Source organism: Notamacropus eugenii, chromosome 1, assembly GCF_028372415.1.
Source record: "Notamacropus eugenii isolate mMacEug1 chromosome 1, mMacEug1.pri_v2, whole genome shotgun sequence".
In the NCBI taxonomy this organism is placed as follows: Eukaryota; Metazoa; Chordata; class Mammalia; order Diprotodontia; family Macropodidae; genus Notamacropus; species Notamacropus eugenii.
Window position 1 is genome coordinate 504,364,821 of NC_092872.1, and position 17,960 is coordinate 504,382,780.

Below are 17,960 nucleotides of genomic sequence, written 5' to 3' on the forward strand. Positions count from 1 at the left end.
GATCGCAAAACCCCTGGGGGCACTGAGCAGGTGATTCTTACCTCAGCCCTGTGTAGAGGCCCTGCAGCTGCTGATCTTTATCTCATACTGAATGGTGGCCCTGCCCCCACAGCTTACCTGAATCTCAGCCCCCAGTGCTGGCTTGGCTGAACTGGAGGCCAGGTGGCTGTGAAGAGGAAATTCTACTAAGATTCTGGACACAAAATTCTCTGTTCCTCTTAGACCAGTGTACATGCTTGATTGTGTCACCTTGGGGAACTGAGATCTTACAGATCCCCAGAGTATACCCTACTCTTGACAAAGGACCCAAAAATCAAGTAACTGGTTGGGAAAATGCCCAAAAAAAGGAAAAAAAATAAGACTGTAGAAGGTTACTTTCTTGGTGAACAGATATCTTCTCCTATCCTTTAGAATGAGGAAGAACAATGCTTACCATCAGGGAAAGATATAAAAGTCAAGGTTTCTGTATCCCAAACATCCAAAATAAATATTCAGTGGTTTCAGGCCATGGAAGAGCTCAAAAAGGATTTTGAAAATCAAGTAAGAGAGGTGAAGGAAAAAGTGGGAAGAGAAGTGAGAGAGATGCAAGAAAATCATGAAAAGTGGGTCAATACCTTGCTAAAGGAGACCCAAAAAATGCTAAAGAAAATAACACCTTTAAAAATAGGTTAACTCAATTGGCAAAAGAGGTTCAAAAAGCCAATGAGGAGAAGAATTCTTTAAAAAGCAGAATTAGCCAACTGGAAAAGGAGGTTCAAGAGCTCACAGAAGAAAATAGTTCTTTTTTTTATATATATATTTTTTTGTATTTAACTGTTAACATTTATTTTCACACAATTTTGGGTTACAAATTTTCTCCCCTTTTATCCCCTCCCCCCCCCCAAACCCAAGCTTTCTAATTGCCCCTGTGACCGATCTGTTCTCTCCTCTATCCTCCCTCCCTGCCCTTGTCTCTGTCTTCTCTTTTGTCCTGTAGGGCCAGATAGCTTTCTTGACCCCTTAACCTGTATTTCTTGTTACCCAGTGGTAAGAACATTACATTTGGTCCTAACACTTTGAGTTCTAACTTCTTTAGCTCCCTCCCTCTCCACCCCTTCCCCTTGGAAGACAGGCAATTCAATATAGGCCATATCTGTTTAGTTTTGCAAATGATTTCCATACTAGTTGTGTTGTATAGGACTGACTATATTTCCCTCCACCCTATCCTGTCCCCCATTACTTCTATTTTCTTATGGTCCTTTCCCTCCCCATGAGTGTCGACCTCGTATTGCATTCTCCTCCCCATGCCCTCCCCTCCATCCTCCCCCCTGCCCTGCTTGTGCCCCTGTCCCCCACTCTCCTGTATTATGAAATAGGTTTTCCTATCAAAATGAGTGTGCATTATATTCTTTCCTTTAGTGGAATGTGATGAGAGTAGACCTCATGTTTTTCTCTTGCCTCCCCTCTTTATCCCACCACTAATAAGTCTTTTGCTTGCCTCTTTTATGAGAGATAATTTGCCCCATTGAACTTCTCCCTTTCTCCTCCCAATATTTCTCTCTCACTACTTGGTTTCATTTTTTTTTTTTTTAAGATATGATCCCATCCTCTTCAATTCACTCTGTGCACTCTGTCTCTATGTATGTGTGCGTGTGTGCATGTGTGTGTGTGTGTACTCCCACCCAGTACCCAGATACTGAAATGTTTCAAGAGTTACAAATATTGTCTTTCCATGTAGGAATGTAAACAGTTCAACTTTAGTAAGTCCCTTATGACTTCTCTTTGCTGTTCACCTTTTCATGGTTCTCTTCATTCTTGTGTTAGAAAGTCAAATTTTCTTTCCAGCTCTGGTCTTTTCATCAGGAAAATTTGAAAGTCCTCTATTTCATTGAAAGACCATTTTTTCTCCTGAAGTATTATACTCAGTTTTGCTGGGTAGGTGATTCTTGGCTTCAGTCCTAGTTCCTTTGACTTCTGGAATATCCTATTCCATGCCCTTCTATCTCTCAATGTAGAGGGTGCCAGATCTTGTGCTATCCTGATTGTATTTCCACAATACTTGAATTGTTTCTTTCTAGCTGCTTGCAATATTTTCTCTTTCACCTGGGAATTCTGGAGTTTGGCCACAATGCTCCTAGGAGTTTCTCTTTTTGGATCTCTTTCATGCGGTGTTCTGCGGATTCCTTGAATATTTATTTTGCCTTCTGGTTCTAGAATCTCAGGGCAGTTTTCCTTGATAATTTCATGGAAGATGATGTCTAGGCTCTTCTTTTGATCATGGTTTTCAGGTAGTCCCAGAATTTTTACATTGTCTCTCCTGATTCTATTTTCCAGGTCAGTTGTTTTTCCAATAAGATATTTCACATTATCTTCCATTTTTCGAATCTGCGCGGTATGTTCTGAGATATCTGTCTTTCTCGAAAAGTCCTTAGCGTCCATCTGTACCATTCCAGTTTTGAAAGATCTATTTTCTTCAGTGAGCTTTTGAATCTCCTTTTCCATTTGGTTAATTCTGCTTTTGAATGCATTCTTCTCCTCATTGGCCCCTTGCACCTCCCTTGCCAGCTGAGTTAGGCTAGTTCTCAAGGTGCCAATTTCTTCAAGATTTTTTTGGTTCTCCTTTAGCAGGGAGTTGATCTGCTTTTCATGCTTCTCCCTCATCCCTCTCATTTCCCTTCCCAGTCTTTCCTCCACCTCTCTAACTTGATTTTCAAAATTCCTCTTGAGCTCTTCCATGGCCCGAGCCCATTGGGTGGGCTGGGACACAGAATCCTCGATTTCTGTGCCTTTGCCTGATGGCAAGCATTGTTCCTCCCCATCAGAAAGGAAGGGAGAAGGTGTCTTTTCTCCGATAAAGTACCCTTCAATAGTTTTATTTCTTTTCCCTTTTCTTGGCATTCTTCCCAACCAGTGACCTGACCTCTGAATGTTCTCCTCACACCCACCTCGCCTCCTGATCCTCCCAGCCAGCGTTTGGGGACTGAGATTCAAATGCTGCTTCCCGCCTTAGGGTTTTTGGCGGGGGCAGGGCTGCTATTCAGTGTGAGAATTAAGTTCAGATGGTCAGGGGCAGGGCCACCTCTCTGGCTCAGTTCCCTCCGGGGGTTTATGCATAGACCTTCCACAATGGATCCAGGCTCCCGCCCGTTTGGGGAGCCCCTGTCTATAGCCGCCTCTCAGCTTCTATCTCCTGGGGGGGCTCGAGCCATGGGGGCACCCCACTCCCCTCTCAACCCGCCAAAGAGACTCTCTCACCTACCCCCGTCAGTCACCTGTTTGTGGGGGGGGTTGTGCCACCACTGGAGATCCCGTCTCTGGAGCTTTCTCAGATCTGTGCCTCTCAGAGCCACGGCCACCGCAGGTCCGGGCTGGTCTTCGCGCCTGCAGCGCGACGGACCTTTTGCGAGAGGTTTGCAGGTCCCTCTGTGGGTGGGGCGTCCCGCGTGGCCGCTGGAGATCCCATCCCCGTAGCCCTCTTGGATCTTTTCCTTACGGTGTCGTGGCCGCGGCAGGGCTGCCCTTTGCTCCCCGTCCCAGCTCGCAGTCCACGGCGTGAAGGACCCCCCGCGAGAGGTTTGCAGGTCTCTCCGGAACAGAAATCTCCCTCGCTGTGTCTCTGGGTACAGAATTCGCCCTGGGTTGGTCCCCTCTAGCCGTTCTGTGGTTTGTGTGTTCAGAGCTATGTGTATGTGCTGAAAATAGTTCTTTAAAAACTAGAATGGAACAGATGGAGGCTAATGACTTTATGAGAAACCAAGAAATCACAAAACAAAACCAAAAGAACAAAAAAATGGTAGATAATGTGAAATATTTCATTGGAAAAACAACTGACCTAGAAAATAGATCCAAGAGAAACAATTTAAAAATTATGGGACTACCTGAAAGCCATGATCAAAAAAGACCCTAGACATCATCTTTCATGAAATTATCAAGGAAAATTGCCCTGATATTCTAGAACCAGGGGGCAAAATAAATATTGAAAGAATCCGCCAATCACCTCCAGAAAGAGATCCAAAAAGAGAAACTCCTAGGAATATTGTAGCCAAATTCCAGAGTTCCCAGGTCAAGGAGAAAATATTGCAAGCAACTAGAAAGAAACAATTTGAGTGTTGTGGAAATACAATCAGAATAACACAAGATCTAGCAGCTTCTACATTAAGGGATTGAAGGGCTTGGAATATGATATTCCAGAAGTCAAAGGAACTAGGACTAAAACCAAAAATCACCTACCCAGAAAAACTGAGTATGATACTTCAGAGGAAAAAAGGGTTTTTCAATGAAATAGAGGACTTTCAAGCATTCCTGATGGAAAGAGCAGAGCTTAAAAGAAAATTTGACTTTCAAACCCAAGAATCAAGAGAAGCATGAAAAGGTAAACAGCAAAGAGAAATCATAAGGGACTTACTAAAGTTGAACTGTTTGCATTTCTACATGGAAAGACAATATTTGTAACTCTTGAACCTTTTTTCAATACCTGGGTAGTTGGTGGGATTACATACACACACACACACACACACACACACACACACACACACACACACACAGAGAGAGAGAGAGAGAGAGAGAGAGAGAGAGAGAGAGAGAGAGAGAGAGCGAGCACAGGGTGAGTTGAATAAGATGGGATCATATCTAAAGAAATGAAATTAAGGGGTGAGAGAGGAATATATTGGGAGGAGAAAGGGAGAAATGGAATGGGGCAAATTGTCTCTCATAAAAGAGGCAAGTAAAAGACTTTTCCATGGAGGGGAAAAGTGGGGAGGTGAGAGAGAAATCATGAAACTTACTCTCATCACATTTGACTCAAGGAAGGAATAAAATGCACACTCATTTTGGTATGATAACCTATCCTACAATACAGGAAAGTGGAGGAGAAGGGGATAAGCAGGGTGGGGGGAATGATAGAAGAGAGGGCAATGAGAGGAGGGAGCAATTAGAAGTCAATACTCTTGGGGAGGGACAAGGTCAAAAGAGAGAATAGAAGAAATCGGGGGCAGGATAGGATAGAAGGAAATAGAGTTAGTCTTACACAACATTTGCAAAACTACACATATATGGCCTATATTGAATTGCTTGCCTTCCCATTGGGGATGGATGGGGAGGGAGGAAGAAAGAGAAGCTGGAACTCAAAGGTTTAGGTACAACTGTTGGGTATTGTTCTTACATACAACTAGGAAATAAGAAATACAGGTAATGGGGTATAGAAATTTATCTTGCCCTACAGGACAAAAGAGAAGATGGGTACAAGGGAAGGGAAGGATGTTAGAAGGGAGGGATGATTGGTGATAAGAGTAATTAGAATGTTTGGAGTTTTGGGGTGAGGGGAGGAAAGAGATGGGGAGAAAATTTGAACTCAAAATTTTGTGGAAATGAATGTTGAAAACTTAAATTAAAAAAATGACATTTTTCTGCAAGCTACTCATGTGGGGTCTACTCACCATATACATCAATATATATCACAGATATATAAATGAATTAACATATGTATGAATGAATCTATTTAATATATTTAATATCATGAATGAGGGAAACATATTCAATATATATAATCTGTGTTTATATATATATATATACACACATTTGTTCTTCATTTTTCACATATGTGCATATACTTGTTAATATACGTGTGTGCATGTGCATGCATATATGCATATACATATCTAGACACACAAAGCAGGAAAATACAGGCAGCAGCTGTTTCTCTGGAGCCAGAATGAGCTGTGCTTATATAACAGCTGGAATAGCACAATTTAATGTAAGCCTTAGGAGAAACTCTGAACCGTCTCTAAATTGATTTTCACATCCATTCATCTAAAGCAGGGTAAAGAGAAGACAATCCAACCTTCTCCTCCTCTCATGGCTATGCTTTTCCTAGTGTAACCTGATAAGATGAGAAAAATTCTCTCAAATGTCATAGAACTAGAGCTATGTCTCTTGGCTCAGGGACTCAGCTTTTATTGCCACGTTGATATAGTCCCTGTCCAATCCCAAGTTATAAATACTAATAAGCGTCATTCCATTCTCCAATTCCACAAGCACCTTTTGAAGCCTACTAGGGGTAAAGTCACAATGACCATTCCTGGTGGAGATGGTGGGAGAAAGTAAGAAATGGTAGAGGACCAATTCTCTTCCTCTCCCTGTCTCACCTAAGTTGATCTTTCTCTATGCAGATTGAGGCTATCCTAGTTCATCCAATCTGTAGAAAATTTGGTAATACCAAGTCATTTTTAGGGTATTTCTGCATCTTTAAGAGCTACACACTTTCCCAGGATAAGCATGCAATTCAGACATCAATTCAAACTCACTTTCCTAGCAGAAGAAAGATCAGATGAGTCTGGTAAGAATGGGTTGGATTAGAGAAGGTTATGATTTGGGTCCTTCACCTTTTAAATAAGGAAAGTCTTTTTTGGGTCTTTGAGATACTTCTTTTCTCAGACTTGCCAGTGTTGCTTTTTCTGGGTTCTAAATACCACTCATCTCTGATAATCATTCATTCAAAGATTCCACCATTACCACCCTGAAATCATCAGGGAACTCAGTTCCCATTTCTGTGTATATTTGTTTTATATTTGAGAAAATAACCACATATATTTTAGCCCTTTCACAAGCAGTTTTCCATTTTTAAGAGATTTCAGCACATTAAAGCCCATGGTGCATGGCTCAAACCCTGCTTAGGGCTTTTTTATAGCTTCATCAGTAGTAACTGGACAATTACAAAAGCTTTTCTTGCTTTTAAGAACAATGATTTATTGAACCTCTTCGACTCTTTATTGCCTGAATATGTGCATTACATGTGCTGTATTTTGCTATAATTAAATTCCTAGATTACTGTCAAGCCAATTGTTTTACCCATCCAATCTGTAACAACTCATTTTATTGCCTCTTCTCATTTTTTAATTAAGGTAGAAATAGATGTATTCTAAGAGATCCATAAACTAGATAAAACAGCCTGCTACTCAGGGCACAGAACTTGAGAAGTTCAGATTTTTAGAAACAGAAAAAGTAGAGACAGTATGGTATAATAGGTAGATCATTCAACTCAGGGACATAATGATTCGGGTTCAAATACCACTTCACACACTTACTAATTATGTAAAACAGAGGAAGTCATTTAATTTTTCTGAATCTCAGGTGAAAGGAAGGAAGAAAGGAAGCATTTGTTTGAGTGCCAACTCTATGCTAGACACTGTTATAAAGCCTTCATAAATATCTCATTTGATCCACACAACAACCCTGGGAGGTAAGTACAATTATTATGCCCACTTTACAGTTGAGGAAACTGAGGTAATCAGAGGTAAAGTGATGTATCTAGGATCAAACAGCTAGTAAATGTCTGAGGCTGGATTTGAATTTAGATCTTCCTGACTCTGGGCCCAGCCCTGTAACCACTGCACCACTTAGTTATATAAGAAGAGGTTTGTACTTAATGTCATCTAAAGTCCCTTTCAGCTCTGACTATGTGAAATGAAGAAATTAAAGATACTTTTATATGTATGGGTGTGCAAGATAAGAATATTCCTGTCTTATACAAAAAAGAAAAAGACCATAATTAACCAAAGCATTTAGGGAGCCATTAAGATGACAAATTGACTATGAGTGAGGTCTTACATCTCTTTTAGATGATGCTATACCTGGAACCACAGAAACCAAAAAATGGGAAAGAATCCCAGAAGCATCCAGCCCAACCTATTAATGAAAAGAGGTACCACTATAGCGTACCTGACAAGAAATATCCAGCAAAATAGACTTTAACATTAGGTATCTTCTATCCTGCAACCTGGAGCAGAAGGCAATCCCTTCTCCACACAGTGTGTTCAAATCAAAGCTCAGAGTCAAATACATCTCTGCTCTGAGATGCTTTTACCTTCCTCTCACCTTCAAGAACAATTATTATCTGCATTTGCCATTTGTCCATGTAGACAGCTAGATGGTACAGTAGATAGAAGATATGAATTCAAATCTGGCCTTAGGTACTTACTAGCTGTGTGCCCCTGGGCAAGTGAACTAACTTCTGTCTACATAAGTTTTCTCATCTATAAGAAAGGAAAAAAAAAAATAGAACCTACTGCACAAGCTTTAAAAAAATAGAAAATGGGTTAATGTCTTTAAAGCATCTTGCAAACCTTAATACACCAAAGAAATATTGGCTTTTATTATTAATGCCTGGTATTTTTAATATCAGGGGCAGCTAAGTGGCACAGAGGATACAGTGGTGGGTCTAAAATCAAGAATCCTTATCTTCCTTAGGTCAAATCGGGCCTCAGACATTTACTAGCTGTGTGACCCTAGGCAAGTCACTTAACACTGTTTGTTTCAGTTTCTGTATTCTTAAAAAGAGCTGGAGAAGGAAATGGCAGACCTCTCTAGTATATTTGTCAAGAAAACCTAAAATGGCGTCAAAAAAATTCAGACACAACTAAACAACCACAATAACTTTTTAATTACTCAGTTTACCTGGGTCTAGTTAAGGTGAGAAAGAAGTGACAGAGAGAGAAGAAAAATTTTATCTGATTTAATGTGAGGTTTCTGGGTTCAACCACTCTGCTATCTCTTCCTCCCACTCTGGAAACCTCTAGTTCCCACCCCATCTTTCCATGAGGCCAGCATCATGGATAGATTAGGCTGTCTACATTGCCTTAAACATGCCCACTTAGTTTGAATTTAGGATTTTCTTCCCATTAATTGTTTCCACCTTAGTCCCCCGTCAGTACCTAGTACCAAGAAATGGAAGAATTTGGCTCCTGAAAGAAGCCTTTCAAAATGCAGAATAAATATTTACTGAACTGAATGTCTCCTTGTCTTCCCTCAGAGCAAGATGGCCAAAGGCTGAAAACTTCGAACAAGAAAGCTCTCAAGCTTTTCTGCAACATGTATTTCTGCAAATCTACCCAATCATTGAAAATAACAGGGGGAGAAAGTGGATTCTCCTCAGCTGGGAAATGGCTTAACAAATTGTGGTACAAGAATTTAAGAGTATATTACTGTGCCTTAAGAAATAGCTATTATGAGAGCTATGGAAAGATTTATGGATTAATGAAGATGGAAATAAGCAGAAGCAAGAAAATAGTTCATACAATGGCTATTAAAATGTAAATGTAAAGAGCAGAAAACGAATAATAGTGAGATTATATGCATGAAGCAATTTGCAGTCAGGCAGTTAACTAGCATTTATTAAGTACCCACTATGTGCTGAGTACTGCACTAAGCTCTTGAGGGTGCAAAGAAAGGCAAAAAGAGTCTCCACTCTCAAAGAACTTACATTCTCATGGGGGAGACAACATGCAAACTATGTCCAAATGAGATATATCATACAGCTATATAAAGCATAAGCTGGAGATAATCAACACAAAGAAGGCACTAGCATGAAGGGCAATTAGTAAAGCCTTCTAATGGAAGACAGAACTTTAACTGAGACTTAACAGAAGCTGGATGAGAGGGGAGAAATTAAGAGAGAAACAGACAGAGAGAGACAGAGACACAGAGACAGATCCAAGCATGGGGGAACAGCCTTGAAAATGCCCCTACTCAGAAAGTAAGGTGTCACATACAAAGATTAGCCAAGACGCCAGTGCCACTGGATTGCAGAGACTGGGGGTGGGGGCAAAATGGAGGAGGGGATAAGGTATGAGAAGACTTGAGAGGAAGGAAATAGGTTACAAAGAGTCTGAAGAGTTAAACAGAGGATTTTTTATTTGATCCTAGAAGACTAGAAGTGTCTGGAGTTGATTGAATAGGGGGATGACACAGTCAAATTTGGGCTTCAGAAAGTTCAATTTGACAGCTTCGTGGAGGAACCTTAAAGTCCTACATAAATGTGAGCTATTATTATTAAATCATAGGGAAAAGCAAAATGAAGACAAATAGAGTCTGTTTAATGTCGAAAATAATTATCCCCAAATTTGTGCAGCATTAATTCAAGACATCTTCAGCTTCCCAGTACTAGACCGAAAAAGAAAGCCAATAGCAGTCAGGAGAAAAATAAAGGAAATGACTGGAAAACCTTAGAAAGAGAGCAATCACATGAGAGTGGTTTCCTCATTGGATTCCTTCTAATATCCCTTCTTCCCAATTTTAAGTGAAATCAACAGCTGTAGAGAATCCATATCCACAAAATAAAGAGTAGGGGGTCACTGATTGTTTTATAAATCATTACATATAAATTAAAAAATGGCTTTGTAGTCTATGTGTAAAGGGTGTTGGACATGGAGCCTGGAAGATGTGGGTTCAAATCCCAGCTCCAATACTTACTTGCTATTTAATGGTGAGAATGTTTCTTCAGTTCTATGAACTTCGCTTTTCTTATCTACATAATGAAGAAAACAGCATGGTTTACCTTGTACAGATTGTGAGATAAAATGTGATATCAGTATAAGTAATCATTATTAGTATTTAGATCCGTAAGCATACCACAAGCTTGAGTTTTGGGGAAGAAATGGAAGCGTCAGCATAGTAGTTCTTAAATTACAGTAATTCTGCACAGGAAGATAATTATTTTAGGGACATTAAATTTTCTTAATCTTTGTGGTCAATTAAACCAATGAAATTTTGATGAATTGTGCCTTTTTTCCCAATGAAACTATTTCTATATTAGTTTTTCCTCCCCTTTTGTTCAAAGAGTACCACTGTATCCTCTCTGGTCAGTCCATATCTAGAGAATTGTGATCCATTATCAGCATAATTTTGGTGAAAGGAATTGAGAAGCCTCAGTACATCTACAGCAAAGCATAAAAGATGGTAAAGAGCCTCAAAATCATGCCAATATTGAAGGGGTTGGGGATGTTTATCCTTAAATGGAAAAAAAAATTAATGGGAAATCAGGGCAAGTAGGTGTTACAGTGGATAGAGCACTGCCCTTGGAATCAGGAAGATTCATCATGAGTTCAATTCTGACCTCATACGTTTACTAGCTGTATGACCTGGGCAAGTCCCTTAACCCTGTTTGTCATATGTGAAATGAGCCAGAGAAGGAAATGGCAAACCACTCCAATATCTTTAGGCTAGATGGCTATAAAAAAGGTAAATTTGGGCTTAATGTAAGAAAAAATTCCTCACAATTAGAACTATCCAAAAACCAAATGGACCTTGTGGGAAGCAGCAGGGTTCTTCTCATTTAATGACTTCAAACAAAGGCTGGATGTCTATGTGTCAGATATGTTGTAGAGGGAATTCTTGTAGTTTCGATTGAGCTAAATGATCCTTTCTGACTTTGATGTCTTGCTGTCAGGTGAGGATGACAGATTTTTCCATTGTTCATTTGGTCATAAACTTTGCATAGTCATAGCTTATAAGAGATCCTGTTTGGGATGGGGGGAATAGGAGAGTGAGGCTGACTTATCTTGTATCAAAAATGGCATTCAAATTATAAAAGATGAATAAAATGTCAGTGATTCAGTTAGATTAATTCACATCGTTGCATAATACATTGAGAAATTTCTCAGGCCGTAATTCAGGACTTTTTGTTTGTTGTTGAGTAATAGGGACTTGCTCCAAAGTTGTTGTATCCTATTCCCTCACTAGTTGCCAAAAATCCCTATAGATATATGGTTTTCTTGTAATATTTCTATCTATGAAGCCTTCAAAAGATGTTGTTTCTTGTTTTTTCTTCTAAGACTTGTACGCTCTACCACGCTGTGCTTTTGATATTATATATCTATATCAATTTTTAATTTTTAATTTTGTCTCAAGAAAATAGTATATAGAGAAATCCAATGCTTGAAATAAAAATTACTATCAGTGTAGATCTTTGGTTTTATACCTAACAAAGAAGACAGTCCTCTTCCCTTTTCATCTTTCAAGAATGTGAAATGATACATCTAGTTTAGAAGCTTGAATCAGGGAATAGTTAGGAGAAAAGTGGTTGTTCTTCAGAACCATCTTTAAAGGCATTTTATAAAAGCACTTTACCCTTTAAAAAGTATCATATGACTGTAAGAAGTATTAATAATAAATGATCATGGAATAACAATAAAACAATCAGTAGCAAGGAGTGGTTTTAGGGATCATCTCATCCAACACACTTATTTTACAGATGAGGAAAATGAGTCCCAGACAGGGAAATGGGTTGCTCCAGATCACAATGTTAGGATTGGGATCCATACCCCACCTATTTTAGTATGATGGTGAGACATGGGAGATACCAGACCAGGACCAACCACCATGGAGTGCCCACATCAAAGAAGGTGAATGTGCTCCTTGAGTGAAGTAGAATCGCAGTAGCACATAGGAAATGTGAGCAGCACAAATCAAGAGACGTCTCCTTCCCAAATATTCTAATGGGCTATTTGTGCCCAACCTGTGAAACAGCCTTCCAAGCTCATATTGGACTGAACAAACCACAGCTGAACACATTTTGTACCGACTCCAACATCATGATGTCACTGGTCCTCTTTGAAAATGAAGGACAAACAACAACTGCGATGAAATCGAGATTTCCTCATCAGAAATCACAGAAGGTACATGCAAAACTTTGTGGAGTGAAGGAGATCTTAAATGAAATAGCCTTTGTGTTTTCTCTCCCACACTCCTTAATATTTGTACGTTAGATCCCCAATTAGATTGTGAGCTCACAAGAGCAAGTACTGACCTTTGACTTTCTTTGTAGCCCAGCAGTTAGCACAGTATAAAGCACATATAAGGTGCTTGACAAATGCTTATTACTGACTGACAGCTTCATGTATTAGGTTAAGCACAGTTCCCATCTCCTTAGGCCTATTTTTGCCCAGCAGCACCCTAGCTCCCCATTGAGCTCATCAAAACCTCTCATAGATAATAGTAGCACCAACCTTTCTATATTTCTAGAACAGAGCTCCAGGGATGATAAAAGCAACAACTGTCTGTTATATAGTACTTACTGTGTGCCAAGCACATGCTTTGCGGCTGTCCCATTTGATTATCTCATTTGATTCTCACAACACTGAGATGTGAGTTCTGTTATTATTCTCACCTTACAGATGAGGAAACTGAGGTAAACAGAGGTTAAGGGACTTGCCCAGGGTCACACAGGTAGTATCTGAGGCTGGATTTGAACTCAGATCTTCTTAACTCCAGGCCCCGGATTCTATCTACTGGGTCACCTAGCTGCCTACCTATGCTTGCCCTGGTGTTGTTTAAAATATCTTCAATGACTTGGACAAAGGCAAAGATGTCATGTTTATCCAATTTGTAAGTGACGTGAAGCTGGGTGGGATGGATATCTAATACATAGTGTAACAAAGTATGAACCCCAAAAGATCTTGACAGGCTAGATTGACCTGATCTGAAGAAGATAAAATTAAATAGGGGCAAGTATAAAGTGTTGTACTTGGATTCCAGAAGTTGTTTTCACAGAAACAAAAGGGGGTGGGGGGCACATGGTTAAACAGCAGCAGTTGGTCTGAAAACAGTCTGGAGTTTCAAGTGGACTATCGGACAACAGAGTGTTACAACAGTTCAAAAAAGTTAAAGGAGGTCTTGGGACACATTGAGTAACACACCAGCTTTCAGAAATAAGGAGGTATATATTCTGTCCCAAGCAGAGGCTAGATCACCATTTCTTGAATATTTTTTATAAGATACTATTTTCTGTATACAGTTTGGACAAGGTGGACACAAAGGTCCCTTCCAGCTTGGGTTCTGTGGAGGTTCTGTGGTTCTGAACCCCTAGAACTGAACCTTTGACAAAGATTATGTAGATTGCATTGCCTTCATTTCATCTGTTTGCTGTGTATCATCTCCCTAATAACTCAAGTTTATTTCTTTCTTTGCCTCAGTGCTCTGGGGTCTTCCACCCCCTGTATTTAATGAGCACATGGGGGGGAGGGAGTGTGCATCTCATATAACTCATCAACATTATGGATTCTGTTAATAATTCATGATGGGCAGGCTTACCACCAACGCCATATGCTAAACAAACAACCACAGAACCATAGTGATAGAAATATCATCTGTCAGCTTGACAGTAGCTGTAAAATCTTTATATATGTGCCTGGAGACGGTAGGAGACACCCAAGAAAATCAGCAGAAAGCTGTTTGGAGTGAGCCTTTGATCTTGGCTCCTCTCACATCACAGGTCTATATGCTTAAATCAGTCCTGGTTTAACCATCCCCTAGAGGACTCAAAAGTTAATATAAAAAAGCTCAAAGCCAAGACTTTTCTCCAATGAATACTTTTAACACTGTCTCTGTTTGGGCTTTTTACTTGGGAGGAGCTAAGACACATTCCCTCTTCTCTATACTGTACTAGTTAATCTCCTAGTTTTCAATCAATCAGCAAGCGTTTGTTGAATACCTACTGTGTACTTGGCCTTGCGATAGATTCTATGGATATACAAAAGGAGCAAAAGACTCCGGCAGTGGTTACAAGTAACTTAAAGCCTTATTAAGGAGGCAAGACCAACACACATGAACCATTTAGTGAAAAAAGTGGCTCAACAAGCTAAATGATAAAACTGGAAACGTACTAGACTGAGTTAGATGATCCTGGTTCTCTCCTCCACTGTGACACTGAATATGTCACTACTCTTCTCCAAAATTTAGTTTCTTTATCTGGGAGATGGAGATATATTGCCTACTTCACACGACTATCGGAAAGAAATTTCGGTAAACCAGAAAGCACTATAGAAATTAGCGCTTATTATTGACCATTTTCAGAATCTATCACACTCGTGTTCTGAAAAAGTAAAGCAGTTCATAACCATTATCTACTGTAGGAAGTTCATTGTGCAGAAACATAACCCTAGCTTATTCCGTGAAAACCTAAAACACAATCTAAAAAAATCTTTAAGCTTTCTGAATAATTCCTAGCATGTTTGCAGCATTTTTTCCTGGTTTTTTCCTGTTTACTGAGTGATTGAGGTCGATGAAAAGATGTGGGAACACTGATCTTGTTCCAAGCGGAGGAGGGCCAGCCAACAAAAATGTTCTGGTCATGGATTGACCCTTGCTAGCTCTCTGAAGCATCTCCATGTTTTTGATGAGATAAGAGCTGGAATCTGTACCTGGGAAGTTGTCAGCTTCCTATATGAATGTAATTGTGACAGTTTCTAAGCATCCTTTAGTGATATTGCTCTGGATCTGTAAATAGCCAGGCTGTAGAGTGCCTAATTACCCAAGGCAATTAATTAAGAGTACATGAGATCACTGAAATCCTCCAATTCACATAGATGGCAGATGCCTGCTTGTTGCCCCCACTGAGCTCTCTCTCTCTCTCTCTCTCTGTCTCTCTCTGTCTCTCTGTCTCTCTCTCTCTGTCTCTCTGTCTCTCTCTCTCTGTCTCTCTCTCTCTCTCTCTCTCTCTCTCTCTCTCTCTCTCTCTCTCTCTCTCTCTCTCTCTGTCTCCCTCTGTCTTTCTCTCCCTTCTCTCTGTCTCTGTCTCAGCCTCTCTCTGTTTCTCTCTGTGTGCCTTTCTGTTTCTCTGTGTCTCACTGTCTTTCTCTGTGTGTATCTCTTCTATCTCTCTCTCTCCTGTCTCTCTGTCTCTCTCTATCTCCCTCTTTCTCTCTGCCTGTCTCTGTTTCTCTCTGTTTCTCTCTGTGTGTCTTACTGTCTCTCTGAGTATGTCTCACTGTCTCACTTTCTGTCTCTCTGTGTATCTCTCTGTATATCTCTTTCTCTCTCTCTTCTTCTCTCATCAATAATTGGTAGCCACACTCATCTGAATCAGTGTTTCAAAGTGAAGCCCAGCAGCCAGCCCTGAGCATCTGGGAGAGGCAGTAAATAGCTCTAAATACAGGAGAGAATAAGGCACACTTAGGCTAGGCAGTCTGAACAATGACAGACCTAAAAAGAGTTTGCTCTTAAAAAAAATGTTTATAACAATGTTAGATAGGGGAACAGCATTATGTTCTAAATGTAAAGGTACCAATTAAATATTTGTCGGGCAGAGTGTCCCCCACTGTTGCTGATGGAAAAAATCTCACTGCAGAATATCCTATTATTTTGATCTCCTACCTCTGTGATTATGAAAACTGTGAAGCCATGACTGGGGGTGGTAAAGAGAGTTCATCTGTTAAAAAGTTGTTTTAAAATGAGATAGAGAGATACCCAAGAGAGGCTGATTATTACTTGAAACTTTATGGTAACAAATGTAGGTGGTAAGAAAGAGTTCATTTTGCCAAATTGGCATGATTTATGACCTGTCTTCCCCTGAGGTCCAGCTTCAAATCTTCATAGATGGCGTCCCCTGAGACAGTCTCTCCAGGATCTTCCCACTTAAGCCCTGACAGATCTACCCTTCTCTGCATTAGGCAGGTTTTTGCAATAATGCTAGCAGCCATTTTAATTTGAATGTATTAAAATGAATTTCATTCATACCAAATCCTATTTTTGTTGAGAGGAGCTGTGTCAAACAATGCAGTCATCAGTGTATGCTTTCAGCTTCTACCTGTCTGACTTGTCAAGGTGCCTCTTCACGTTGCTCAAGGCCTATTCCACAAGGCCTTCCATATCTCTCTATTTTTTGCCATGATAGCCAGAGCACTACTTGATCATCTCCCCAACCAAGCCTTATCTTCACAGACATTATTTTTGATGAATTAATTAATTGGTTAATTAGTTAATATTGAATGGATTTTAATGGGGGCCTAAGGCCCCTAGAGTCCCATCCTCAGAGCATATTCAGTATGCTCTACCAGCTGCTGGCCTATGTGTGGATAGGCTAGGGAGTCTGCTTCTGGAAAGATATAATAAAGTATAATAGAGAGTCCATCACCCCACCCCCCAATAACCTCCTCTATTCAGAGCTTGCACAGAAAGTATTGTGACTATTTGAGCTGCCTTATAAGGAGAAGATGCGGAGCCTATTGATTGGCTGCTGAACAAGAACTGAAATTGCTTATGAAATGCATTAACTAGTCAAGGCAATTTCTCTTTTCTGCTGGTGATCAGAGGAAGACACATAATAGATTCTATATGGGGAAAGATATAAAGTCCTCCCCACCCAGCGTCAACATGGGACTTTGCAAATTTAGATCTCTGTTCTTTTCATTTTTGAGTTTGTCTTTCTTTTAGGTAAAGGAGCACTGGAAACAGCCACTACTTTGTGAGCTTTGAAAGGTTGGAATGACAAGCTATCAGAGACCTGGGAGCTTAAGCACAGGCTGGTTTGCTAACAACCAAGGTGCCAGGTTAGCCCTCAGGAGTAGAAGCCAATACCAGTGGTAGCTAAGATATAACCTCATCAAGTGACTTGCTACATTAGAATGAACTTGCTTGGGGTAAATGCTTTGTAGAAACTGCTTTGAGTTTGAACTTGCTCTTCCAAGGTATGAAGGGGAGATGGGGAGAGTATGCCCTCAGGTGTGAGGAAAATATTTGTACTTTTGTATTTCTTCTTAGTGTATTTCTATTTATAAAAACTAATTGGTGTTAATTGGTTAAATGATATTATAGTGCTAATGACTGGTGACTGATATTGAGGTAAACACAAAATGGGGACTTAAGTAAACAGAATTACATAAAGATACCCTTAAACCCTCAGAAATACCCCTAGGATCTGGAGGGAAATATGTACCCTTTCTCTGGGTTACCTGACTCATTAATGCGATTATGAGTTAAGATAAGGATTCTTATAATAAATTGTGTGTTCGTCCTTCATTGTGGAAGAAGACCATGCCATCAGAGAAATGATGACATGACTTGCACTTGATTTTGCTTTGACTGAGGGAGGGCTGTGCAGGTCACCAGCCTCACTTCTCCTCCAGAGTCATCTGAATCCAGTGACCAGATATTCATCAGGATGACTGGAGATGACCCAGAATGAGGCAATTAGGGTTAAGTGACTTGCCCAAGGTCACACAGCTAGTGAGTGTCAAGTGTTTGAGGTGAGATTTGAACTCAGGTGCTCCTGACTCCTGCACTGGTGCTCTATCCACTGCACTATCACCCCTTATAGTAAATAGGTTACAAATGAATGCACACATGTATGCATACCTGCATGAACAAATGAATGAATGGATAGATGGAAGGATGAAAAAAGCTTTTAATAAATGTTTACTATCTTCTAGGCA